This window comes from Ambystoma mexicanum, chromosome 1p (assembly GCF_040938575.1).
Source record: "Ambystoma mexicanum isolate Mex_15411 chromosome 1p, UKY_AmexF1_1, whole genome shotgun sequence".
NCBI lineage: Eukaryota > Metazoa > Chordata > Amphibia > Caudata > Ambystomatidae > Ambystoma > Ambystoma mexicanum.
This window is the reverse complement of record NC_090921.1, coordinates 1,202,229,196-1,202,256,940: the sequence shown is the minus strand read 5'-3', so window position 1 is coordinate 1,202,256,940 and position 27,745 is coordinate 1,202,229,196.

The following is a 27,745-nucleotide window of genomic DNA, read 5'->3' as shown; positions in this document are numbered from 1 at the left end:
TGATAAAATGTAATTTTCGGCCAGTAATGGGTTAATGACAGACTATTGGTGCACCTTTCTCATTTCAAAATGTTCTTCATGTGTGTTTGCATTATTTTCAAGTGAGTTTTGCTGCCGCTTTATATATATTAAGGTACTGTTCTGGCCCGTTCTGGCACATTCGGGGTACTTTTTTGTGATAAAATGTAGATTATCGGCAGTAATGGATTAATGACAGAATATATTGGTGCACATTTCTCATTTCAAAATGTTCTTCATGTGTGTTTGCATCATTTTCAGGTGAGTTTCGATGCGGTTTTATATATTACGGTAGCGTTCCAGACCGTTCCGGGTACTTTTTCAAGATAAAATGTAGTTTTTGGGCAGTAATGGGTTAATGACAGCAGATTGGTGCACCTTTCTCATTTCAAAATGTTCTTCATGCATGTTTGCATCATTTTCAGGTGAGTTTTGCTGCTGTTTTATATATTACGGCAGCCTAGCGGCCCGTTTTTTTGTGTTACAATGTAATTTTGGGGCAGTGATGGGTTAATGACAGATTATTGGTGCACCTTTCTCATTTCAAAATGTTCTTTATGTTTGTTTGCAACATTTTCAGGTGAGTTTCACCGCCGTTTTATATATTAGGGTACCGTTCCGGCCGGTATTGGCACGTTCCAGGTAATTTTTTGCGATAAAATGTAGATTTTGGGCAGTATTGGGTTTATGACAGCATATTGGTGCACTTTCTCATTTCAAAATGTTCTTCATGTTTCTTTGCATCATTTTAAGGTTACTCTCATGGACGTTCTATGTATTAGTGTAGCATTCCGGCCCGTTTCGGGTACTTTTTCGTGATAAAATGTAGTTTTTGGGCAGTAATGGGTTAATGACAGGCTATTGGTGAACCTTTCTCCTTTCAAAATGTTGTTCATGTGTGTTTGCATCATTTTCAGGTGAGTTTCATGGACGTTTTATATATTATGGTAGCGTTCTGGCCCGTTCCTGGTTCCTTTTCGTGATAACATGTAGATTTTGGGTAGTATTAGGTTCATGACAGCATATTGGTGGACCTTTCTCATTTAAAAATGTTCTTCATGTGTGTTTGCATCATTTTCAGGTGAGTTTCGTGGACGTTTTATATATTAGTGTAGCGTTCCGGCCCATTCCGCGTACTTTTTTTTGATAAAATGTAGTTTTTGGGCAGTAATGGGTTAATGACAGCATATTGGTGAACCTTTCTCATTTCAAAATGTTCGTCATGCATGTTTGCATCATTTTCAGGTGAGTTTCACTGCTGTTTTATATATTAGGGTTCCGTTCGGGCCCGTTCCAGTTACTTTTTCTTGATAAAATGTAGATTTTGAGCAGTAATGACAGAAATTACAGAATATTGGTGCACCTTTCTCATTTCAAAATGTTCTTCATGTGTGTTTGCATCATTTTCACGTGACTTTCGTGGATGTTTTATATATTAGTGTAGCGTTCCGGCCCGTTCCGGGTACTTTTTCGTGATAAAATGTAGTTTTTGGGCAGTAATGGGTTAATGACAGCATATTGGAGCACCTTTCTCATTTCAAAATCTTCTTCATGCATGTTTGCATCATTTTCAGGTGAGTTTCACTGCTGTTTTATATATTAGGGTTCCGTTCCGGCCCGTTCCGGCACATTCCAGGTACTTTTTCGTGATAAAATGTAGATTTTGGGCAGTAATGGGTAAATGACAGAATATTGGTGCACCTTTCTCATTTCAAAATGTTCTTCATGTGTGTTTGCATCATTTTCAGGTGTGTTTTGCTGCTGTTTTATATATTACGGTAGCCTAGCGGCCCATTTTTTCGTGATAAAATGTAATTTTGGGCAGTAATGGGTAAATTACAGAATATTGGTGCACCTTTCTCATTTCAAAATGTTCTTCATGTGTGTTTGCATCATTTTCAGGTGACTTTCATGGACGTTTTATATATTAGTGTAGCGTTCCAGCCCGTTCCGTGTACTTTTTCGTGATAAAATGTAGTTTTTGGGCAGTAATGGGTTAATGACAGCATATTGGTGAACCTTTCTCCTTTCAAAATGTTCTTCATGTGTGTTTCCATCATTTTCAGGTGAGTTTCGTTGATGTTTTATATATTAGGGTAGCGTTCCGGCCCGTTCTGTGTACTTTTTCGTGATAAAATGTAGTTTTTGGGCAGTAATGGGTTAATGACAGCAGATTGGTGCACATTTCCCATTTCAAAATGTTCTTCATGTGTGTTTGCATCATTTTCAGGTGAGTTTTGATGCGGTTTTATATATTACGGTAGCGTTCCAGACCGTTCCGGGTACTTTTTCATGATAAAATGTAGTTTTTGGGCAGTAATGGGTTAATGACAGCAGATTGGTGCACCTTTCTCATTTCAAAATGTTCTTCATGTGTGTTTGCATCATTTTCAGGTGAGTTTTGCTGCAGTTTTATATATTACGGTAGCGTTCCGGCACGTTAAATAAAATGTAGTTTTTGGGCAGTAATGGGTTAATGACAGCATACTGGTGCACCTTTCTCATTTCAAAATGTTCTTCATGCATGTTTGGATCATTTTCAGGTGAGTTTCACTGCTGTTTTATATATTAGGGTTCCGTTCTGGCCCGTTCCGGCACGTTCCAGGTACTTTTTCGTGATAAAATGTAGATTTTGGATAGTAATGGGTAAATGACAGAATATTGGTGCACCTTTCTCATTTCAAAATGTTCTTCATGTGTGTTTTCATCATTTTCAGGTGAGTTTTGCTGCAGTTTTATATATTACGGTAGCGTTCCGGCCCGTTCCGGGTATTATTTTATGTTACAATGTAGTTTTTGGGCAGTAATGGGTTAATGACAGCATATTGGTGCACCTTTCTCATTTCAAAATGTTCTTCATGCGTGTTTGCATCATTTTCAGGTGAGTTTCACTGCTGTTTTATATATTAGGGTTCCGTTCCGGCCCGTTCCGGCACATTCCGGGTACTTTTTCGTGATAAAATGTAGATTTTGGGCAATAATGGGTAAATGACAGAATATTGGTGCACCTTTCTCATTTCAAAATGTTCTTCATGTGTGTTTGCATAATTTTCAGGTGTGTTTTGCTGCTGTTTTATATATTACGGTAGCCTTGCGGCCCGTTTATTCGTGATAAAATGTAGTTTTAGGGCAGTAATGGGTTAATGACAGCACATTGTTGAACCTTTTTTCTTTCAAAATGTTCTTCATGTGTTTGCATCATTTTCAGGTGACTTTCGTGGACGTTTTATATATTAGTATAGCATTCCGGCCCATTCCGGGTGCTTTTTCGTGATAAAATGTAGTTTTTGGGCAGTAATGGGTTAATGACAACATATTGGTGGAACTTTCTCATTTCAAAATGTTCTTCATGTGTGTTTGCATCATTTTCAGGTGAGTTTCGCTGCCGTTTTATATATTAGGGTACCGTTCCGGCCCGTTCCAGCACATTCCAGGTGCTTTTTCATGATAAAATGTAGTTTTTGGGCAGTAATGGGTTAATGACAACATATTGGTGGAACTTTCTCATTTCAAAATGTTCTTCATGTGTGTTTGCATCATTTTCAGGTGAATTTCACTGCAGTTTTATATATTACGGTAGCGTTCTGTCCAGTTCCGTGTACTTTTTCATGATAAAATGTAGATTTTGAGCCATAATTTGTTGATGACAGCATATTGGTGCATCTTTCCCATTTCAAAATGTTCTTCATGTGTGTTTGCATTATTTTCAGTTGAGTTTTGCTGCCGTTTTATATATTGCGGTAGCGTCCCGGCCCATTTGTTCATGATTAAATATCGTTTTTGGGCAGCAATGTGTTAATGACAGAATATTGGTGCACCTTTCTCATTTCAAAATGTTCTTCATGTGTGTTTGCATCATTTTCAAGTGAGTTTTGCAGCCGCTTTATTTATATTAGGGTACCGTTCTGGCCCGTTCAGGCCCGTTCGGGGTACTTTTTCGTGATAAAATGTAGATTATGGGCAGTAATGGATTAATGACAGCATATTGGTGCACATTTCTCATTTCAAAATGTTCTTCATGTGTGTTTGCATCATTTTCAGGTGAGTTTCGATGCGGTTTTATATATTACGGAAGCGTTCCAGACAGTTCCGTGTAATTTTTCATGATAAAATGTAGTTTTTGGGAAGTAATGGGTTAATGACAGCAGATTGGTGCACCTTTCTCATTTCAAAATGTTCTTCATGTGTGTTTGCATCATTTTCAGGTGAATTTTGCTGCAGTTTCATATATTACGGTAGCGTTCCGGCCCGTTCCGTGTACTTTTTCGTGATAAAATGTAGTTTTTGGCCAGTAATGGGTTAATGACAGCATATTGGTGCACCTTTCTCATTTCAAAATGTTCTTCATGCATGTTTGCATCATTTTCAGGTGAGTTTCACTGCTGTTTTATAAATAAGGGTTCCGTTCCGGCCCGTTCCGGCACGTTCCAGGTGCTTTTTTGTGATAAAATGTAGATTTTGGGAAGTAATGGGAAAATGACAGAATATTGGTGCAACTTTCTCATTTCAAAATGTTCTTCATGTGTGTTTGCATCATTTTCAGGTGTGTTTTGATGCTGTTTTATATATTACGGTAGCCTAGCGGCCCGGTTTTTTGTGATAAAATGTCCTTTTAGGGCAGGAATGGGTTAATGACAGACTATTGGAGCACCATTCTCATTTCAAAATGTTCTTTATGTGTGTTTGCAACACTTTTAGGTGAGTTTTCTGCCGTTTTATATATTAAGGTAGCGTTCCGTGCAGTTTCCGGGTTCTTTTTCGTGATGAAATGTAGTTTTTGGGCAGTAATGCGTTAATGACAGAATATTGGTGCACCTTTCTCATTTCAAAATGTTCTTCATGTGTGTTTGCATAATTTTCAGGTGTGTTTTGCTGCTGTTTTATACATTACGGTAGCCTTGCGCCCCGTTTTTTCGTGATAAAATGTAATTTTGGGGCAGTAATGGGTTAATGACAGAATATTGGTGCACCTTTCTCATTTCAAAATGTTCTTCATGTGTGTTTGCATCATTTTCAGGTGACTTTCGTGGACGTTTTATATATTAGTGTAGCGTTCCGGCCCCTTCCGGGTACTTTTTCGTGATAAAATGTAGTTTTAGGGCAGTAATGGGTTAATGACAGACTATTGGTGCACCTTTCTCATTTCAAAATGTTCTTCATGTGTGTTTGCATCATTTTCAAGTGAGTTTTGCTGCCGCTTTATATATATTAAGGTACCGTTCTGGCCCGTTCTGACACGTTTGGGGTACTTTTTTGTGATAAAATGTAGATTATCGGCAGTAATGGATTAATGACAGAATATATTGGTGCACATTTCTCATTTCAAAATGTTCTTCATGTGTGTTTGCATCATTTTCAGGTGAGTTTCGATGCGGTTTTATATATTACGGTAGCGTTCCAGACCGTTCCGGGTACCCTTTCATGATAAAATGTAGTTTTTGGGCAGTAATGGGTTAATAACAGAAGATTGGTGCACCTTTCTCATTTCAAAATGTTCTTCATGTGTGTTTGCATCATTTTCAGGTGAGTTTTGCTGCTGTTTTATATATTACGGCAGCCTAGCGGCCCATTTTTTTGTGATACAATGTAATTTTGGGGCAGTAATGGGTTAATGACAGACTATTGGTGCACCTTTCTCATTTCAAAATGTTCTTTATGTTTGTTTGCAACATTTTCAGGTGAGTTTCACCGCCGTTTTATATATTAGGGTACCGTTCCGGCCCGTGTTGGCACGTTCCAGGTAATTTTTTGCGATAAAATGTAGATTTTGGGCAGTATTGGGTTTATGACAGCATATTGGTGCACTTTCTCATTTCAAAATGTTCTTCATGTTTGTTTGCATCATTTTAAGGTTACTTTCATGGACGTTCTATGTATTAGTGTAGCGTTCTGGCCCGTTCCGGGTACTTATTCGTGATAAAATGTAGTTTTTGGGCAGTAATGGGTTAATGACAGGCTATTGGTGAACCTTTCTCCTTTCAAAATGTTGTTCATGTGTGTTTGCATCATTTTCAGGTGAGTTTCATGGACGTTTTATATATAATGGTAGCGTTCTGGCCCGTTCCTGGTTCCTTTTCCTGATAACATGTAGATTTTGGGTAGTAATAGGTTAATGACAGCATATTGGTGGACCTTTCTCATTTAAAAATGTTCTTCATGTGTGTTTGCATCATTTTCAGGTGAGTTTCGTGGACGTTTTATATATTAGTGTAGCGGTCCGGCCCATTCCGCGTACTTTTTCTTGATAAAATGTAGTTTTTGGGCAGTAATGGGTTAATGACAGCATATTGGTGAACCTTTCTCATTTCAAAATGTTCTTCATGCATGTTTGCATCATTTTCAGGTGAGTTTCACTGCTGTTTTATATATTAAGGTTCCGTTCGGGCCCGTTCCGGCACGTTCCAATTACTTTTTCGTGATAAAATGTAGATTTTGAGCAGTAATGACAGAAATGACATAATATTGGTGCACCTTTCTCATTTCAAAATGTTCTTCATGTGTGTTTGCATCATTTTCAGGTGACTTTCGTGGATGTTTTATATATAAGTGTAGCGTTCCGGCCCGTTCCGGGTACTTTTTCGTGATAAAATGTAGTTTTTGGGCAGTAATGGGTTAATGACAGCATATTGGAGCACCTTTCTCATTTCAAAATCTTTTTCATGCATGTTTGCATCATTTTCAGGTGAGTTTCACTGCTGTTTTATATATTAGGGTTCCGTTCCGGCCCGTTCCGGCACATTCCAGGTACTTTTTCGTGATAAAATGTAGATTTGGGCAGTAATGGGTAAATGACAGAATATTGGTGCACCTTTCTCATTTCAAAATGTTCTTCATGTGTGTTTGCATCATTTTCAGGTGTGTTTTGCTGCTGTTTTATATATTATGGTAGCCTAGCGGCCCATTTTTTCGTGATAAAATGTCATTTTGGAGCAGTAATGTGTTAATGACAGACTATTAGTGCACCTTTCTCATTTCAAAATGTTCTTCATGTGTATTTGCATCATTTTCAGGTGACTTTCATGGACGTTTTATATATTAGTGTAGCGTTCCAGCCCGTTCCGCGTACTTTTTCGTGATAAAATGTAGTTTTTGGGCAGTAATGGGTTAATGACAGCATATTGGTGAACCTTTCTCCTTTCAAAATGTTCTTCATGTGTGTTTGCATCATTTTCAGGTGAGTTTCGTGGACGTTTTATATATTAGGGTAGCGTTCCGGCCCGTTCTGGGTACTTTTTCGTGATAAAATGTAGTTTTTGGGCAGTAATGGGTTAATGACAGCAGACTGGTGTACCTTTCTCATTTCAAAATGTTCTTCATGTGTGTTTGCATCATTTTCAGGTGAGTTTTGCTGCAGTTTTATATATTACGGTAGCGTTCTGTCCCGTTCCGTGTACTTTTTCATGATAAAATGTAGATTTTGAGCCATAATCGGTTAATGACAGCATATTGGTGTACATTTCTCATTTCAAAATGTTCTTCATGTGTGTTTGCATCATTTTCAGGTGAGTTTTGATGCGGTTTTATATATTACGGTAGCGTTCCAGACCGTTCCGGGTACTTTTTCATGATAAAATGTAGTTTTTGGGCAGTAATGGGTTATTGACAGCAGATTGGTGCACCTTTCTCATTTCAAAATGTTCTTCATGTGTGTTTGCATCATTTTCAGGTGAGTTTTGCTGCAGTTTTATATATTACGGTAGCGTTCCTGCCCGTTCCGTGTACTTTTTCGTGATAAAATGTAGTTTTTGGGCAGTAATGGGTTAATGACAGCATATTGGTGCACCTTTCACATTTCAAAATGTTCTTCATGCATGTCTGGATCATTTTCAGGTGAGTTTCACTGCTGTTTTATATATTAGGGTTCCGTTCTGGCCCGTTCCGGCACGTTCCAGGTACTTTTTCGTGATAAAATGTAGATTTTGGGTAGTAATGGGTAAATGACAGAATATTGGTGCACCTTTCTCATTTCAAAATGTTCTCCATGTGTGTTTGCATCATTTTCAGGTGAGTTTTGCTGCAGTTTTATATATTACGGTAGCGTTCCGGCCTGTTCTGGGTATTATTTTGTGTTAAAATGTAGTTTTTGGGCAGTAATGGGTTAATGACAGCATATTGGTGCACCTTTCTCATTTCAAAATGTTCTTCATGTGTGTTTGCATAATTTTAAGGTGTGTTTTGCTGCTGTTTTATATATTACGGTAGCCTTGCGCCCCGTTTTTCCGTGATAAAATGTAATTTTGGGGCAGTAATGGGTTAATGACAGAATATTGGTGCACCTTTCTCATTTCAAAATGTTCTTCATGTGTGTTTGCATAATTTTCAGGTGTGTTTTGCTGCTGTTTTATATATTACGGTAGCCTTGCGCCCCGTTTTTTCGTGATAAAATGTAATTTTGGGGCAGTAATGGGTTAATGACAGAATATTGGTGCACCTTTCTCATTTCAAAATGTTCTTTATATGTGTTTGCAACATTTTAAGGTGAGTTTCACATCCGATTTTAACTTTACAGTAGGGTTAAGGCCCGTTCTATGTACTTTTTTGTGATAAAATGTAGGTTTTGGGCATTAAAGGGTTAATGACAGCATATTGGTGCACCTTTCTAATTCAAAATGTTCTTCATGTGTGTTTGCTTCATTTTCAGGTGATTTTCGTGGACGTTTTATATATTAGTGTAGCATTCCGGCCCGTTCCGGGTACTTTTTTGTGATAAAATGTAGTTTTTGGGCAGTAATGTGTTAATGACAGCATATTGGTGAACCTTTCTCCTTTCAAAATGTTGTTCATGTGTGTTTGCGTCATTTTCAGGTGAGTTTCATGGACGTTATATATATTACGGTAGCGTTACGGCCCGTTCTGGGTTCCTTTTCGTGATAACATGTAGGTTTTGGGTAGTAATGGATTAATGACAGCATATTGGTGGACCTTTCTCATTTAAAAATGTTCTTCATGTGTGTTTGCATCATTTTCAGGTGAGTTTCGTGGATGTTTTATATATTAGGGTAGCGTTATGGCCAGTTCTGGGTACTTTTTCGTGATAAAATGTAGTTTTTGGGCAGTAATGGTTTAATGACAGCATATTCGTGCACCTTTCTCATTTCAAAATGTTCTTCATGTGTGTTTGCATCATTTTCAAGTGAGTTTTGCTGCCGCTTTATATATTGCGGTAGCGTCCCGGCCCATTTTTTCATCATAAAATGTCGTATTTGGGCAGCAATGGGTTAATGACAGCATAATGGTGCACCTTTCTCATTTCAGAATGTTCTTCATGTGTGTTTGCATCATTTTCAAGTGAGTTTTGCTGCCGCTTTATATATTAGGGTACCGTTCTGGCCCATTCCGGCACGTTCTGGGTACTTTTTCGTGATAAAATGTAGATTAATCGCAGTAATGGATCAATGACAGCATATTGGTGCACATTTCTCATTTCAAAATGTTCTTCATGTGTGTTTGCATCATTTTCAGGTGACTTTCGTGGATGTTTTTTATATTAGTGTAGCGTTCCGGCCCATTCCGGGTACTTTTTCGTGATAAAATGTAGTTTTTGGGCAGTAATGGGTTAATGACAGCATATTGGAGCACCTTTCTCATTTCAAAATCTTTTTCATGCATGTTTTCATCATTTTCAGGTGAGTTTCACTGCTGTTTTATATATTAGGGTTCCGTTCCGGCCCGTTCCGGCACATTCCAGGTACTTTTTCGTGATAAAATGTAGATTTGGGCAGTAATGGGTAAATGACAGAATATTGGTGCACCTTTCTCATTTCAAAATGTTCTTCATGTGTGTTTGCATCATTTTCAGGTGTGTTTTGCTGCTGTTTTATATGTTACGGTAGCCTAGCGGCCCATTTTTTCGTGATAAAATGTAATTTTGGAGCAGTAATGTGTTAATGACAGACTATTAGTGCACCTTTCTCATTTCAAAATGTTCTTCATGTGTATTTGCATCATTTTCAGGTGACTTTCATGGACGTTTTATATATTAGTGTAGCGTTCCAGCCCGTTCCGTGTACTTTTTCGTGATAAAATGTAGTTTTTGGGCAGTAATGGGTTAATGACAGCATATTGGTGAACCTTTCTCCTTTCAAAATGTTCTTCATGTGTGTTTGCATCATTTTCAGGTGAGTTTCATGGACGTTTTATATATTAGGGTAGCGTTCCGGCCCGTTCTGAGTACTTTTTCGTGATAAAATGTAGTTTTTGGGCAGTAATGGGTTAATGACAGCAGACTGGTGCACCTTTCTCATTTCAAAATGTTCTTCATGTGTGTTTGCATCATTTTCAGGTGAGTTTTGCTGCAGTTTTATATATTACGGTAGCGTTCTGTCCCGTTCCGTGTACTTTTTCATGATAAAATGTAGATTTTGAGCCATAATCGGTTAATGACAGCATATTGGTGTACATTTCTCATTTCAAAATGTTCTTCATGTGTGTTTGCATCATTTTCACGTGAGTTTTGATGCGGTTTTATATATTACGGTAGCGTTCCAGACCGTTCCGGGTACTTTTTCATGATAAAATGTAGTTTTTGGGCAGTAATGGGTTAATGACAGCAGATTGGTGCACCTTTCTCATTTCAAAATGTTCTTCATGTGTGTTTGCATCATTTTCAGGTGAGTTTTGCTGCAGTTTTATATATTACGGTAGCGTTCCGGCCCGTTCCGTGTACTTTTTCGTGATAAAATGTAGTTTTTGGGCAGTAATGGGTTAATGACAGCATATTGGTGCACCTTTCTCATTTCAAAATGTTCTTCATGCATGTCTGGATCATTTTCAGGTGAGTTTCACTGCTGTTTTATATATTAGGGTTCGGTTGTGGCCCGTTCCGGCACGTTCCAGGTACTTTTTCGTGATAAAATGTAGATTTTGGGTAGTAATGGGTAAATGACAGAATATTGGTGCACCTTTCTCATTTCAAAATGTTCTTCATGTGTGTTTGCATCATTTTCAGGTGAGTTTTGCTGCAGTTTTATATATTACGGTAGCGTTCCGGCCCGTTCCGGGTATTATTTTGTGTTAAAATGTAGTTTTTGGGCAGTAATGGGTTAATGACAGCATATTGGTGCACCTTTCTCATTTCAAAATGTTCTTCATGTGTGTTTGCATAATTTTCAGGTGTGTTTTGCTGCTGTTTTATATATTACGGTAGCCTTGCGCCCCGTTTTTTCGTGATAAAATGTAATTTTGGGGCAGTAATGGGTTAATGACAGAATATTGGTGCACCTTTCTCATTTCAAAATGTTCTTCATGTTTTTTTGCATAATTTTCAGGTGTGTTTTGCTGCTGTTTTATATATTACGGTAGCCTTGCGCACCGTTTTTTCGTGATAAAATGTAATTTTGGGGCAGTAATGGGTTAATGACAGAATATTGGTGCACCTTTCCCATTTCAAAATGTTCTTTATGTGTGTTTGCAACATTTTAAGGTGAGTTTCACATCCGTTTTTAACTTTACAGTAGGGTTAAGGCCCGTTCTATGTACTTTTTTGTGATAAAATGTAGGTTTTGGGCATTAAAGGGTTAATGACAGCATATTGGTGCACCTTTCTAATTCAAAATGTTCTTCATGTGTGTTTGCTTCATTTTCAGGTGATTTTCGTGGACGTTTTATATATTAGTGTAGCATTCCGGCCCGTTCCGGGTACTTTTTTGTGATAAAATGTAGTTTTTGTGCAGTAATGTGTTAATGACAGCATATTGGTGAACCTTTCTCCTTTCAAAATGTTGTTCATGTGTGTTTGCGTCATTTTCAGGTGAGTTTCATGGATGTTATATATATTACGGTAGCGTTACGGCCCGTTCTGGGTTCCTTTTCGTGATAACATGTAGGTTTTGGGTAGTAATGGATTAATGACAGCATATTGGTGGACCTTTCTCATTTAAAAATGTTCTTCATGTGTGTTTGCATCATTTTCAGGTGAGTTTCGTGGATGTTTTATATATTAGGGTAGCGTTATGGCCAGTTCTGGGTACTTTTTCGTGATAAAATGTAGTTTTTGGGCAGTAATGGTTTAATGACAGCATATTCGTGCACCTTTCTCATTTCAAAATGTTCTTCATGTGTGTTTGCATCATTTTCAAATGAGTTTTGCTGCCGCTTTATATATTGCGGTAGCGTCCCGGCCCATTTTTTCATCATAAAATGTCGTATTTGGGCAGCAATGGGTTAATGACAGCATAATGGTGCACCTTTCTCATTTCAGAATGTTCTTCATGTGTGTTTGCATCATTTTCAAGTGAGTTTTGCTGCCGCTTTATATATTAGGGTACCGTTCTGGCCCATTCCGGCACGTTCTGGGTACTTTTTCGTGATAAAATGTAGATTAATCGCAGTAATGGATTAATGACAGCATATTGGTGCACATTTCTCATTTCAAAATGTTCTTCATGTGTGTTTGCATCATTTTCAGGTGACTTTCGTGGATGTTTTTTATATTAGTGTAGCGTTCCGGCCCATTCCGGGTACTTTTTCGTGATAAAATGTAGTTTTTGGGCAGTAATGGGTTAATGACAGCATATTGGAGCACCTTTCTCATTTCAAAATCTTTTTCATGCATGTTTGCATCATTTTCAGGTGAGTTTCACTGCTGTTTTATATATTAGGGTTCCGTTCCGGCCCGTTCCGGCACATTCCAGGTACTTTTTCGTGATAAAATGTAGATTTGGGCAGTAATGGGTAAATGACAGAATATTGGTGCACCTTTCTCATTTCAAAATGTTCTTCATGTGTGTTTGCATCATTTTCAAGTGTGTTTTGCTGCTGTTTTATATGTTACGGTAGCCTAGCGGCCCATTTTTTCGTGATAAAATGTAATTTTGGAGCAGTAATGTGTTAATGACAGACTATTAGTGCACCTTTCTCATTTCAAAATGTTCTTCATGTGTATTTGCATCATTTTCAGGTGACTTTCATGGACGTTTTATATATTAGTGTAGCGTTCCAGCCCGTTCCGTGTACTTTTTCATGATAAAATGTAGTTTTTGGGCAGTAATGGGTTAATGACAGCATATTGGTGAACCTTTCTCCTTTCAAAATGTTCTTCATGTGTGTTTGCATCATTTTCAGGTGAGTTTCATGGACGTTTTATATATTAGGGTAGCGTTCCGGCCCGTTCTGGGTACTTTTTCGTGATAAAATGTAGTTTTTGGGCAGTAATGGGTTAATGACAGCAGACTGGTGCACCTTTCTCATTTCAAAATGTTCTTCATGTGTGTTTGCATCATTTTCAGGTGAGTTTTGCTGCAGTTTTATATATTACGGTAGCGTTCTGTCCCGTTCCGTGTACTTTTTCATGATAAAATGTAGATTTTGAGCCATAATCGGTTAATGACAGCATATTGGTGTACATTTCTCATTTCAAAATGTTCTTCATGTGTGTTTGCATCATTTTCAGGTGAGTTTTGATGCGGTTTTATATATTACGGTAGCGTTCCAGACCGTTCCGGGTACTTTTTCATGATAAAATGTAGTTTTTGGGCAGTAATGGGTTAATGACAGCAGATTGGTGCACCTTTCTCATTTCAAAATGTTCTTCATGTGTGTTTGCATCATTTTCAGGTGAGTTTTGCTGCAGTTTTATATATTACGGTAGCGTTCCGGCCCGTTCCGTGTACTTTTTCGTGATAAAATGTAGTTTTTGGGCAGTAATGGGTTAATGACAGCATATTGCTGCACCTTTCTCATTTCAAAATGTTCTTCATGCATGTCTGGATCATTTTCAGGTGAATTTCACTGCTGTTTTATATATTAGGGTTCCGTTCTGGCCCGTTCCGGCACGTTCCAGGTACTTTTTCGTGATAAAATGTAGATTTTGGGTAGTAATGGGTAAATGACAGAATATTGGTGCACCTTTCTCATTTCAAAATGTTCTTCATGTGTGTTTGCATCATTTTCAGGTGAGTTTTGCTGCAGTTTTATATATTACGGTAGCGTTCCGGCCCGTTCCGGGTATTATTTTGTGTTAAAATGTAGTTTTTGGGCAGTAATGGGTTAATGACAGCATATTGGTGCACCTTTCTCATTTCAAAATGTTCTTCATGTGTGTTTGCATAATTTTCAGGTGTGTTTTGCTGCTGTTTTATATATTACGGTAGCCTTGCGCCCCGTTTTTTCGTGATAAAATGTAATTTTGGGGCAGTAATGGGTTAATGACAGAATATTGGTGCACCTTTCTCATTTCAAAATGTTCTTCATTTTTTTTGCATAATTTTCAGGTGTGTTTTGCTGCTGTTTTATATATTACGGTAGCCTTGCGCACCGTTTTTTCGTGATAAAATGTAATTTTGGGGCAGTAATGGGTTAATGACAGAATATTGGTGCACCTTTCTCATTTCAAAATGTTCTTTATGTGTGTTTGCAACATTTTAAGGTGAGTTTCACATCCGTTTTTAACTTTACAGTAGGGTTAAGGCCCGTTCTATGTACTTTTTTGTGATAAAATGTAGGTTTTGGGCATTAAAGGGTTAATGACAGCATATTGGTGCACCTTTCTAATTCAAAATGTTCTTCATGTGTGTTTGCTTCATTTTCAGGTGATTTTCGTGGACGTTTTATATATTAGTGTAGCATTCCGGCCCGTTCCGGGTACTTTTTTGTGATAAAATGTAGTTTTTGGGCAGTAATATGTTAATGACAGCATATTGGTGAACCTTTCTCCTTTCAAAATGTTGTTCATGTGTGTTTTCATCATTTTCAGGTGAGTTTCATGGACGTTTTATATATTACGGTAGCGTTACGGCCCGTTCTGGGTTCCTTTTCGTGATAACATGTAGGTTTTGGGTAGTAATGGATTAATGACAGCATATTGGTGGACCTTTCTCATTTAAAAATGTTCTTCATGTGTGTTTGCATCATTTTCATGTGAGTTTCGTGGATGTTTTATATATTAGGGTAGCGTTATGGCCAGTTCTGGGTACTTTTTCGTGATAAAATATAGTTTTTGGGCAGTAATGGTTTAATGACAGCATATTTGTGCACCTTTCTCATTTCAAAATGTTCTTCATGTGTGTTTGCATCATTTTCAAGTGAGTTTTGCTGCCGCTTTATATATTGCGGTAGCGTCCCGGCCCATTTTTTCATCATAAAATGTCGTATTTGGGCAGCAATGGGTTAATGACAGCATAATGGTGCACCTTTCTCATTTCAGAATGTTCTTCATGTGTGTTTGCATCATTTTCAAGTGAGTTTTGCTGCCGCTTTATATATTAGGGTACCGTTCTGGCCCGTTCCGGCACGTTCTGGGTACTTTTTCGTGATAAAATGTAGATTAATCGCAGTAATGGATTAATGACAGCATATTGGTGCACATTTCTCATTTCAAAATGTTCTTCATGTGTGTTTGCATCATTTTCAGGTGACTTTCGTGGATGTTTTATATATTAGTGTAGCGTTCCGGCCCGTTCCGGGTACTTTTTCGTGATAAAATGTAGTTTTTGGGCAGTAATGGGTTAATGACAGCATATTGGAGCACCTTTCTCATTTCAAAATCTTTTTCATGCATGTTTGCATCATTTTCAGGTGAGTTTTGCTGCTGTTTTATATATTACGGTAGCCTAGCGGCCCATTTTTTCGTGATAAAATGTAATTTTGGAGCAGTAATGTGTTAATGACAGACTATTAGTGCACCTTTCTCATTTCAAAATCTTCTTCATGTGTATTTGCATCATTTTCAGGTGACTTTCATGGACGTTTTATATATTAGTGTAGCGTTCCAGCCCGTTCCGCGTACTTTTTCGTGATAAAATGTAGTTTTTGGGCAGTAATGGGTTAATGACAGCATATTGGTGAACCTTTCTCATTTCAAAATGTTCTTCATGTGTGTTTGCATCATTTTCAGGTGAGTTTCGTGGACGTTTTATATATTAGGGTAGCGTTCTGGCCCGTTCTGGATACTTTTTCGTGATAAAATGTAGTTTTTGGGCAGTAATGGGTTAATGACAGCAGATTGGTGCACCTTTCTCATTTCAAAATGTTCTTCATGTGTGTTTGCATCATTTTCAGGTGAGTTTTGCTGCAGTTTTATATATTACGGTAGCGTTCTGTCCCGTTCCGTGTGCTTTTTCATGATAAAATATAGATTTTGAGCCATAATCGGTTAATGACAGCATATTGGTGTACATTTCTCATTTCAAAATGTTCTTCATGTGTGTTTGCATCATTTTCAGGTGAGTTTTGATGCGGTTTTATATATTACGGTAGCGTTCCAGACCGTTCCGGGTACTTTTTCATGATAAAATGTAGTTTTTGGGCAGTAATGGGTTAATGACAGCAGATCGGTGCACCTTTCTCATTTCAAAATGTTCTTCATGTGTGTTTGCATCATTTTCAGGTGAGTTTTGCTGCAGTTTTATATATTACGGTAGCGTTCCGGCCCGTTCCGTGTACTTTTTCGTGATAAAATGTAGTTTTTGGGCAGTAATGGGTTAATGACAGCAGATTGGTGCACCTTTCTCATTTCAAAATGTTCTTCATGTGTGTTTGCATCATTTTCAGGTGAGTTTTGCTGCAGTTTTATATATTACGGTAGCGTTCCAGACCGTTCCGGGTACTTTTTCATGATAAAATGTAGTTTTTGGGCAGTAATGGGTTAATGACAGCAGATTGGTGCACCTTTCTCATTTCAAAATGTTCTTCATGTGTGTTTGCATCATTTTCAGGTGAGTTTTGCTGCAGTTTTATATATTATGGTAGCGTTCCGGCCCGTTAAATAAAATGTAGTTTTTGGGCAGTAATGGGTTAATGACAGCATATTGGTGCACCTTTCTCATTTCAAAATGTTCTTCATGCATGTTTGCATCATTTTCAGGTGAGTTTCACTGCTGTTTTATAAATTAGGGTTCCGTTCCGGCCCGTTCCGGCACGTTCCAGGTGCTTTTTTGTGATAAAATGTAGATTTTGGGCAGTAATGGGAAAATGACAGAATATTGGTGCAACTTTCTCATTTCAAAATGTTCTTCATGTGTGTTTGCATCATTTTCAGGTGTGTTTTGAAGCTGTTTTATATATTACGGTAGCCTAGCGGCCCAGTTTTTTGTGATAAAATGTCCTTTTAGGGCAGGAATGGGTTAATGACAGACTATTGGAGCACCATTCTCATTTCAAAATGTTCTTTTTGTGTGTTTGCAACACTTTTAGGTGAGTTTTGCTGCCGTTTTATATATTAAGGTAGCGTTCCGGGCAGTTTCCGGGTTCTTTTTCGTGATGAAATGTAGTTTTTGGGCAGTAATGGGTTAATGACAGAATATTGGTGCACCTTTCTCATTTCAAAATGTTCTTCATGTGTGTTTGCATAATTTTCAGGTGTGTTTTGCTGCTGTTTTATATATTACGGTAGCCTTGCGCCCCGTTTTTTCGTGATAAAATGTAATTTTGGGGCAGTAACGGGTTAATGACAGAATATTGGTGCACCTTTCTCATTTCAAAATGTTCTTCATGTGTGTTTGCATCATTTTCAGGTGACTTTCGTGGACGTTTTATATATTAGTGTAGCGTTCCGGCCCCTTCCGGGTACTTTTTCGTGATAAAATGTAGTTTTAGGGCAGTAATGGGTTAATGACAGACTATTGGTGCACCTTTCTCATTTCAAAATGTTCTTCATGCATGTTTGCATCATTTTCAGGTGAGTTTCACTGCTGTTTTATATATTAGGGTTCCGTTCCGGCCCGTTCCGGCACTTTCCAGGTACTTTTTCGTGATAAAATGTAGATTTTGGGCAGTAATGGGTAAATGACAGAATATTGGTGCACCTTTCTCATTTCAAAATGTTCTTAATGTGTGTTTGCATCATTTTCAGGGGACTTTCGTGGACTTTTTATATATTAGTGTAGCGTTCCGGCCCGTTCCGGGTACTTTTTCGTGATAAAATGTAGGTTTTGGGTAGCAATAGGTTAATGACAGCATATTGGTGGACCTTTCTCATTGAAAAATGTTCTTCATGCATGTTTGCATCATTTTCAGGTGAGTTTCACTGCTGTTTTATATATCAGATTTCCGTTCCGGCCCGTTCCGGCACATTCCAGGTACTTTTTCGTGATAAAATGTAGATTTTGGGCAGTAATGGATAAATGACAGAATATTGGTGCACCTTTGTCATTTCAAAATGTTCTTCATGTGTGTTTGCATCATTTTCAGGTGTGTTTTGCCGCTGTTTTATATATTACGGTAGCCTAGCGGCCCATTTTTCCGTGATAAAATTCAATTTTGGGGCAGTAATGGGTTAATGACAGACTATTGGTGCACCTTTCTCATTTCAAAATGTTCTTCCTGTGTGTTTGCATCATTTTCAGGTGACTTTCGTGGACGTTTTATATATTAGTGTAGCGTACCGGCCCGTTCTGGGTACTTTTTCGTGATAAAATGTAGTTTTTGGGCAGTAATGGGTTAATGACAGCATATTGGTGAACCTTTCTCCTTTCAAAATGTTGTTCATGTGTGTTTGCATCATTTTCAGGTAAGTTTCATGGACGTTTTATATATTACGGTAGCGTTCCGCCCCGTTCTGGGTTCCTTTTCGTGATAACATGTAGGTTTTGGGTAGTAATATGTTAATGACAGCATATTGGTGGACCTTTCTCATTTAAAAATGTTCTTCATGTGTGTTTGCATCATTTTCAGGTGAGTTTCGTGGACGTTTTATATATTAGGGTAGAGTTCCAGACCGTTTCGGGTACTTTTAATGGGCTAATGAAAGCAGATTGGTGCACCTTTCTCATTTCAAAATGTTCTTCTTGTGTGTATACATCATTTTCAGGTGAATTTTGCTGCAGTTTTATATATTACGGTAGTGTTCCGGCCCGTTCCGGGTACTTTTTCGTGATAAAATGTAGTTTTTGGGCAGTAATGGGTTAATGACAGCATATTGGTGCACCTTTCTCATTTCAAAATGTTTTTCATGTGTGTTTGCATCATTTTCAGGTGTGTTTTGCTGCTGTTTTATATATTACGGTAGCCTAGCGGCCCGTTTTTCCGTGATAAAATGTAATTTTCGGCCAGTAATGGGTTAATGACAGACTATTGGTGCACCTTTCTCATTTCAAAATGTTCTTCATGTGTGTTTGCATTATTTTCAAGTGAGTTTTGCTGCCGCTTTATATATATTAAGGTACTGTTCTGGCCCGTTCTGGCACATTCGGGGTACTTTTTTGTGATAAAATGTAGATTATCGGCAGTAATGGATTAATGACAGAATATATTGGTGCACATTTCTCATTTCAAAATGTTCTTCATGTGTGTTTGCATCATTTTCAGGTGAGTTTCGATGCGGTTTTATATATTACGGTAGCGTTCCAGACCGTTCCGGGTACTTTTTCAAGATAAAATGTAGTTTTTGGGCAGTAATGGGTTAATGACAGCAGATTGGTGCACCTTTCTCATTTCAAAATGTTCTTCATGCATGTTTGCATCATTTTCAGGTGAGTTTTGCTGCTGTTTTATATATTACGGCAGCCTAGCGGCCCGTTTTTTTGTGTTACAATGTAATTTTGGGGCAGTGATGGGTTAATGACAGATTATTGGTGCACCTTTCTCATTTCAAAATGTTCTTTATGTTTGTTTGCAACATTTTCAGGTGAGTTTCACCGCCGTTTTATATATTAGGGTACCGTTCCGGCCGGTATTGGCACGTTCCAGGTAATTTTTTGCGATAAAATGTAGATTTTGGGCAGTATTGGGTTTATGACAGCATATTGGTGCACTTTCTCATTTCAAAATGTTCTTCATGTTTCTTTGCATCATTTTAAGGTTACTCTCATGGACGTTCTATGTATTAGTGTAGCATTCCGGCCCGTTTCGGGTACTTTTTCGTGATAAAATGTAGTTTTTGGGCAGTAATGGGTTAATGACAGGCTATTGGTGAACCTTTCTCCTTTCAAAATGTTGTTCATGTGTGTTTGCATCATTTTCAGGTGAGTTTCATGGACGTTTTATATATTATGGTAGCGTTCTGGCCCGTTCCTGGTTCCTTTTCGTGATAACATGTAGATTTTGGGTAGTATTAGGTTCATGACAGCATATTGGTGGACCTTTCTCATTTAAAAATGTTCTTCATGTGTGTTTGCATCATTTTCAGGTGAGTTTCGTGGACGTTTTATATATTAGTGTAGCGTTCCGGCCCATTCCGCGTACTTTTTTTTGATAAAATGTAGTTTTTGGGCAGTAATGGGTTAATGACAGCATATTGGTGAACCTTTCTCATTTCAAAATGTTCGTCATGCATGTTTGCATCATTTTCAGGTGAGTTTCACTGCTGTTTTATATATTAGGGTTCCGTTCGGGCCCGTTCCAGTTACTTTTTCTTGATAAAATGTAGATTTTGAGCAGTAATGACAGAAATTACAGAATATTGGTGCACCTTTCTCATTTCAAAATGTTCTTCATGTGTGTTTGCATCATTTTCACGTGACTTTCGTGGATGTTTTATATATTAGTGTAGCGTTCCGGCCCGTTCCGGGTACTTTTTCGTGATAAAATGTAGTTTTTGGGCAGTAATGGGTTAATGACAGCATATTGGAGCACCTTTCTCATTTCAAAATCTTCTTCATGCATGTTTGCATCATTTTCAGGTGAGTTTCACTGCTGTTTTATATATTAGGGTTCCGTTCCGGCCCGTTCCGGCACATTCCAGGTACTTTTTCGTGATAAAATGTAGATTTTGGGCAGTAATGGGTAAATGACAGAATATTGGTGCACCTTTCTCATTTCAAAATGTTCTTCATGTGTGTTTGCATCATTTTCAGGTGTGTTTTGCTGCTGTTTTATATATTACGGTAGCCTAGCGGCCCATTTTTTCGTGATAAAATGTAATTTTGGGCAGTAATGGGTAAATTACAGAATATTGGTGCACCTTTCTCATTTCAAAATGTTCTTCATGTGTGTTTGCATCATTTTCAGGTGACTTTCATGGACGTTTTATATATTAGTGTAGCGTTCCAGCCCGTTCCGTGTACTTTTTCGTGATAAAATGTAGTTTTTGGGCAGTAATGGGTTAATGACAGCATATTGGTGAACCTTTCTCCTTTCAAAATGTTCTTCATGTGTGTTTCCATCATTTTCAGGTGAGTTTCGTTGATGTTTTATATATTAGGGTAGCGTTCCGGCCCGTTCTGTGTACTTTTTCGTGATAAAATGTAGTTTTTGGGCAGTAATGGGTTAATGACAGCAGATTGGTGCACATTTCCCATTTCAAAATGTTCTTCATGTGTGTTTGCATCATTTTCAGGTGAGTTTTGATGCGGTTTTATATATTACGGTAGCGTTCCAGACCGTTCCGGGTACTTTTTCATGATAAAATGTAGTTTTTGGGCAGTAATGGGTTAATGACAGCAGATTGGTGCACCTTTCTCATTTCAAAATGTTCTTCATGTGTGTTTGCATCATTTTCAGGTGAGTTTTGCTGCAGTTTTATATATTACGGTAGCGTTCCGGCACGTTAAATAAAATGTAGTTTTTGGGCAGTAATGGGTTAATGACAGCATACTGGTGCACCTTTCTCATTTCAAAATGTTCTTCATGCATGTTTGGATCATTTTCAGGTGAGTTTCACTGCTGTTTTATATATTAGGGTTCCGTTCTGGCCCGTTCCGGCACGTTCCAGGTACTTTTTCGTGATAAAATGTAGATTTTGGATAGTAATGGGTAAATGACAGAATATTGGTGCACCTTTCTCATTTCAAAATGTTCTTCATGTGTGTTTTCATCATTTTCAGGTGAGTTTTGCTGCAGTTTTATATATTACGGTAGCGTTCCGGCCCGTTCCGGGTATTATTTTATGTTACAATGTAGTTTTTGGGCAGTAATGGGTTAATGACAGCATATTGGTGCACCTTTCTCATTTCAAAATGTTCTTCATGCGTGTTTGCATCATTTTCAGGTGAGTTTCACTGCTGTTTTATATATTAGGGTTCCGTTCCGGCCCGTTCCGGCACATTCCGGGTACTTTTTCGTGATAAAATGTAGATTTTGGGCAATAATGGGTAAATGACAGAATATTGGTGCACCTTTCTCATTTCAAAATGTTCTTCATGTGTGTTTGCATAATTTTCAGGTGTGTTTTGCTGCTGTTTTATATATTACGGTAGCCTTGCGGCCCGTTTATTCGTGATAAAATGTAGTTTTAGGGCAGTAATGGGTTAATGACAGCACATTGTTGAACCTTTTTTCTTTCAAAATGTTCTTCATGTGTTTGCATCATTTTCAGGTGACTTTCGTGGACGTTTTATATATTAGTATAGCATTCCGGCCCATTCCGGGTGCTTTTTCGTGATAAAATGTAGTTTTTGGGCAGTAATGGGTTAATGACAACATATTGGTGGAACTTTCTCATTTCAAAATGTTCTTCATGTGTGTTTGCATCATTTTCAGGTGAGTTTCGCTGCCGTTTTATATATTAGGGTACCGTTCCGGCCCGTTCCAGCACATTCCAGGTGCTTTTTCATGATAAAATGTAGTTTTTGGGCAGTAATGGGTTAATGACAACATATTGGTGGAACTTTCTCATTTCAAAATGTTCTTCATGTGTGTTTGCATCATTTTCAGGTGAATTTCACTGCAGTTTTATATATTACGGTAGCGTTCTGTCCAGTTCCGTGTACTTTTTCATGATAAAATGTAGATTTTGAGCCATAATTTGTTGATGACAGCATATTGGTGCATCTTTCCCATTTCAAAATGTTCTTCATGTGTGTTTGCATTATTTTCAGTTGAGTTTTGCTGCCGTTTTATATATTGCGGTAGCGTCCCGGCCCATTTGTTCATGATTAAATATCGTTTTTGGGCAGCAATGTGTTAATGACAGAATATTGGTGCACCTTTCTCATTTCAAAATGTTCTTCATGTGTGTTTGCATCATTTTCAAGTGAGTTTTGCAGCCGCTTTATTTATATTAGGGTACCGTTCTGGCCCGTTCAGGCCCGTTCGGGGTACTTTTTCGTGATAAAATGTAGATTATGGGCAGTAATGGATTAATGACAGCATATTGGTGCACATTTCTCATTTCAAAATGTTCTTCATGTGTGTTTGCATCATTTTCAGGTGAGTTTCGATGCGGTTTTATATATTACGGAAGCGTTCCAGACAGTTCCGTGTAATTTTTCATGATAAAATGTAGTTTTTGGGAAGTAATGGGTTAATGACAGCAGATTGGTGCACCTTTCTCATTTCAAAATGTTCTTCATGTGTGTTTGCATCATTTTCAGGTGAATTTTGCTGCAGTTTCATATATTACGGTAGCGTTCCGGCCCGTTCCGTGTACTTTTTCGTGATAAAATGTAGTTTTTGGCCAGTAATGGGTTAATGACAGCATATTGGTGCACCTTTCTCATTTCAAAATGTTCTTCATGCATGTTTGCATCATTTTCAGGTGAGTTTCACTGCTGTTTTATAAATAAGGGTTCCGTTCCGGCCCGTTCCGGCACGTTCCAGGTGCTTTTTTGTGATAAAATGTAGATTTTGGGAAGTAATGGGAAAATGACAGAATATTGGTGCAACTTTCTCATTTCAAAATGTTCTTCATGTGTGTTTGCATCATTTTCAGGTGTGTTTTGATGCTGTTTTATATATTACGGTAGCCTAGCGGCCCGGTTTTTTGTGATAAAATGTCCTTTTAGGGCAGGAATGGGTTAATGACAGACTATTGGAGCACCATTCTCATTTCAAAATGTTCTTTATGTGTGTTTGCAACACTTTTAGGTGAGTTTTCTGCCGTTTTATATATTAAGGTAGCGTTCCGTGCAGTTTCCGGGTTCTTTTTCGTGATGAAATGTAGTTTTTGGGCAGTAATGCGTTAATGACAGAATATTGGTGCACCTTTCTCATTTCAAAATGTTCTTCATGTGTGTTTGCATAATTTTCAGGTGTGTTTTGCTGCTGTTTTATACATTACGGTAGCCTTGCGCCCCGTTTTTTCGTGATAAAATGTAATTTTGGGGCAGTAATGGGTTAATGACAGAATATTGGTGCACCTTTCTCATTTCAAAATGTTCTTCATGTGTGTTTGCATCATTTTCAGGTGACTTTCGTGGACGTTTTATATATTAGTGTAGCGTTCCGGCCCCTTCCGGGTACTTTTTCGTGATAAAATGTAGTTTTAGGGCAGTAATGGGTTAATGACAGACTATTGGTGCACCTTTCTCATTTCAAAATGTTCTTCATGTGTGTTTGCATCATTTTCAAGTGAGTTTTGCTGCCGCTTTATATATATTAAGGTACCGTTCTGGCCCGTTCTGACACGTTTGGGGTACTTTTTTGTGATAAAATGTAGATTATCGGCAGTAATGGATTAATGACAGAATATATTGGTGCACATTTCTCATTTCAAAATGTTCTTCATGTGTGTTTGCATCATTTTCAGGTGAGTTTCGATGCGGTTTTATATATTACGGTAGCGTTCCAGACCGTTCCGGGTACCCTTTCATGATAAAATGTAGTTTTTGGGCAGTAATGGGTTAATAACAGAAGATTGGTGCACCTTTCTCATTTCAAAATGTTCTTCATGTGTGTTTGCATCATTTTCAGGTGAGTTTTGCTGCTGTTTTATATATTACGGCAGCCTAGCGGCCCATTTTTTTGTGATACAATGTAATTTTGGGGCAGTAATGGGTTAATGACAGACTATTGGTGCACCTTTCTCATTTCAAAATGTTCTTTATGTTTGTTTGCAACATTTTCAGGTGAGTTTCACCGCCGTTTTATATATTAGGGTACCGTTCCGGCCCGTGTTGGCACGTTCCAGGTAATTTTTTGCGATAAAATGTAGATTTTGGGCAGTATTGGGTTTATGACAGCATATTGGTGCACTTTCTCATTTCAAAATGTTCTTCATGTTTGTTTGCATCATTTTAAGGTTACTTTCATGGACGTTCTATGTATTAGTGTAGCGTTCTGGCCCGTTCCGGGTACTTATTCGTGATAAAATGTAGTTTTTGGGCAGTAATGGGTTAATGACAGGCTATTGGTGAACCTTTCTCCTTTCAAAATGTTGTTCATGTGTGTTTGCATCATTTTCAGGTGAGTTTCATGGACGTTTTATATATAATGGTAGCGTTCTGGCCCGTTCCTGGTTCCTTTTCCTGATAACATGTAGATTTTGGGTAGTAATAGGTTAATGACAGCATATTGGTGGACCTTTCTCATTTAAAAATGTTCTTCATGTGTGTTTGCATCATTTTCAGGTGAGTTTCGTGGACGTTTTATATATTAGTGTAGCGGTCCGGCCCATTCCGCGTACTTTTTCTTGATAAAATGTAGTTTTTGGGCAGTAATGGGTTAATGACAGCATATTGGTGAACCTTTCTCATTTCAAAATGTTCTTCATGCATGTTTGCATCATTTTCAGGTGAGTTTCACTGCTGTTTTATATATTAAGGTTCCGTTCGGGCCCGTTCCGGCACGTTCCAATTACTTTTTCGTGATAAAATGTAGATTTTGAGCAGTAATGACAGAAATGACATAATATTGGTGCACCTTTCTCATTTCAAAATGTTCTTCATGTGTGTTTGCATCATTTTCAGGTGACTTTCGTGGATGTTTTATATATAAGTGTAGCGTTCCGGCCCGTTCCGGGTACTTTTTCGTGATAAAATGTAGTTTTTGGGCAGTAATGGGTTAATGACAGCATATTGGAGCACCTTTCTCATTTCAAAATCTTTTTCATGCATGTTTGCATCATTTTCAGGTGAGTTTCACTGCTGTTTTATATATTAGGGTTCCGTTCCGGCCCGTTCCGGCACATTCCAGGTACTTTTTCGTGATAAAATGTAGATTTGGGCAGTAATGGGTAAATGACAGAATATTGGTGCACCTTTCTCATTTCAAAATGTTCTTCATGTGTGTTTGCATCATTTTCAGGTGTGTTTTGCTGCTGTTTTATATATTATGGTAGCCTAGCGGCCCATTTTTTCGTGATAAAATGTCATTTTGGAGCAGTAATGTGTTAATGACAGACTATTAGTGCACCTTTCTCATTTCAAAATGTTCTTCATGTGTATTTGCATCATTTTCAGGTGACTTTCATGGACGTTTTATATATTAGTGTAGCGTTCCAGCCCGTTCCGCGTACTTTTTCGTGATAAAATGTAGTTTTTGGGCAGTAATGGGTTAATGACAGCATATTGGTGAACCTTTCTCCTTTCAAAATGTTCTTCATGTGTGTTTGCATCATTTTCAGGTGAGTTTCGTGGACGTTTTATATATTAGGGTAGCGTTCCGGCCCGTTCTGGGTACTTTTTCGTGATAAAATGTAGTTTTTGGGCAGTAATGGGTTAATGACAGCAGACTGGTGTACCTTTCTCATTTCAAAATGTTCTTCATGTGTGTTTGCATCATTTTCAGGTGAGTTTTGCTGCAGTTTTATATATTACGGTAGCGTTCTGTCCCGTTCCGTGTACTTTTTCATGATAAAATGTAGATTTTGAGCCATAATCGGTTAATGACAGCATATTGGTGTACATTTCTCATTTCAAAATGTTCTTCATGTGTGTTTGCATCATTTTCAGGTGAGTTTTGATGCGGTTTTATATATTACGGTAGCGTTCCAGACCGTTCCGGGTACTTTTTCATGATAAAATGTAGTTTTTGGGCAGTAATGGGTTATTGACAGCAGATTGGTGCACCTTTCTCATTTCAAAATGTTCTTCATGTGTGTTTGCATCATTTTCAGGTGAGTTTTGCTGCAGTTTTATATATTACGGTAGCGTTCCTGCCCGTTCCGTGTACTTTTTCGTGATAAAATGTAGTTTTTGGGCAGTAATGGGTTAATGACAGCATATTGGTGCACCTTTCACATTTCAAAATGTTCTTCATGCATGTCTGGATCATTTTCAGGTGAGTTTCACTGCTGTTTTATATATTAGGGTTCCGTTCTGGCCCGTTCCGGCACGTTCCAGGTACTTTTTCGTGATAAAATGTAGATTTTGGGTAGTAATGGGTAAATGACAGAATATTGGTGCACCTTTCTCATTTCAAAATGTTCTCCATGTGTGTTTGCATCATTTTCAGGTGAGTTTTGCTGCAGTTTTATATATTACGGTAGCGTTCCGGCCTGTTCTGGGTATTATTTTGTGTTAAAATGTAGTTTTTGGGCAGTAATGGGTTAATGACAGCATATTGGTGCACCTTTCTCATTTCAAAATGTTCTTCATGTGTGTTTGCATAATTTTAAGGTGTGTTTTGCTGCTGTTTTATATATTACGGTAGCCTTGCGCCCCGTTTTTCCGTGATAAAATGTAATTTTGGGGCAGTAATGGGTTAATGACAGAATATTGGTGCACCTTTCTCATTTCAAAATGTTCTTCATGTGTGTTTGCATAATTTTCAGGTGTGTTTTGCTGCTGTTTTATATATTACGGTAGCCTTGCGCCCCGTTTTTTCGTGATAAAATGTAATTTTGGGGCAGTAATGGGTTAATGACAGAATATTGGTGCACCTTTCTCATTTCAAAATGTTCTTTATATGTGTTTGCAACATTTTAAGGTGAGTTTCACATCCGATTTTAACTTTACAGTAGGGTTAAGGCCCGTTCTATGTACTTTTTTGTGATAAAATGTAGGTTTTGGGCATTAAAGGGTTAATGACAGCATATTGGTGCACCTTTCTAATTCAAAATGTTCTTCATGTGTGTTTGCTTCATTTTCAGGTGATTTTCGTGGACGTTTTATATATTAGTGTAGCATTCCGGCCCGTTCCGGGTACTTTTTTGTGATAAAATGTAGTTTTTGGGCAGTAATGTGTTAATGACAGC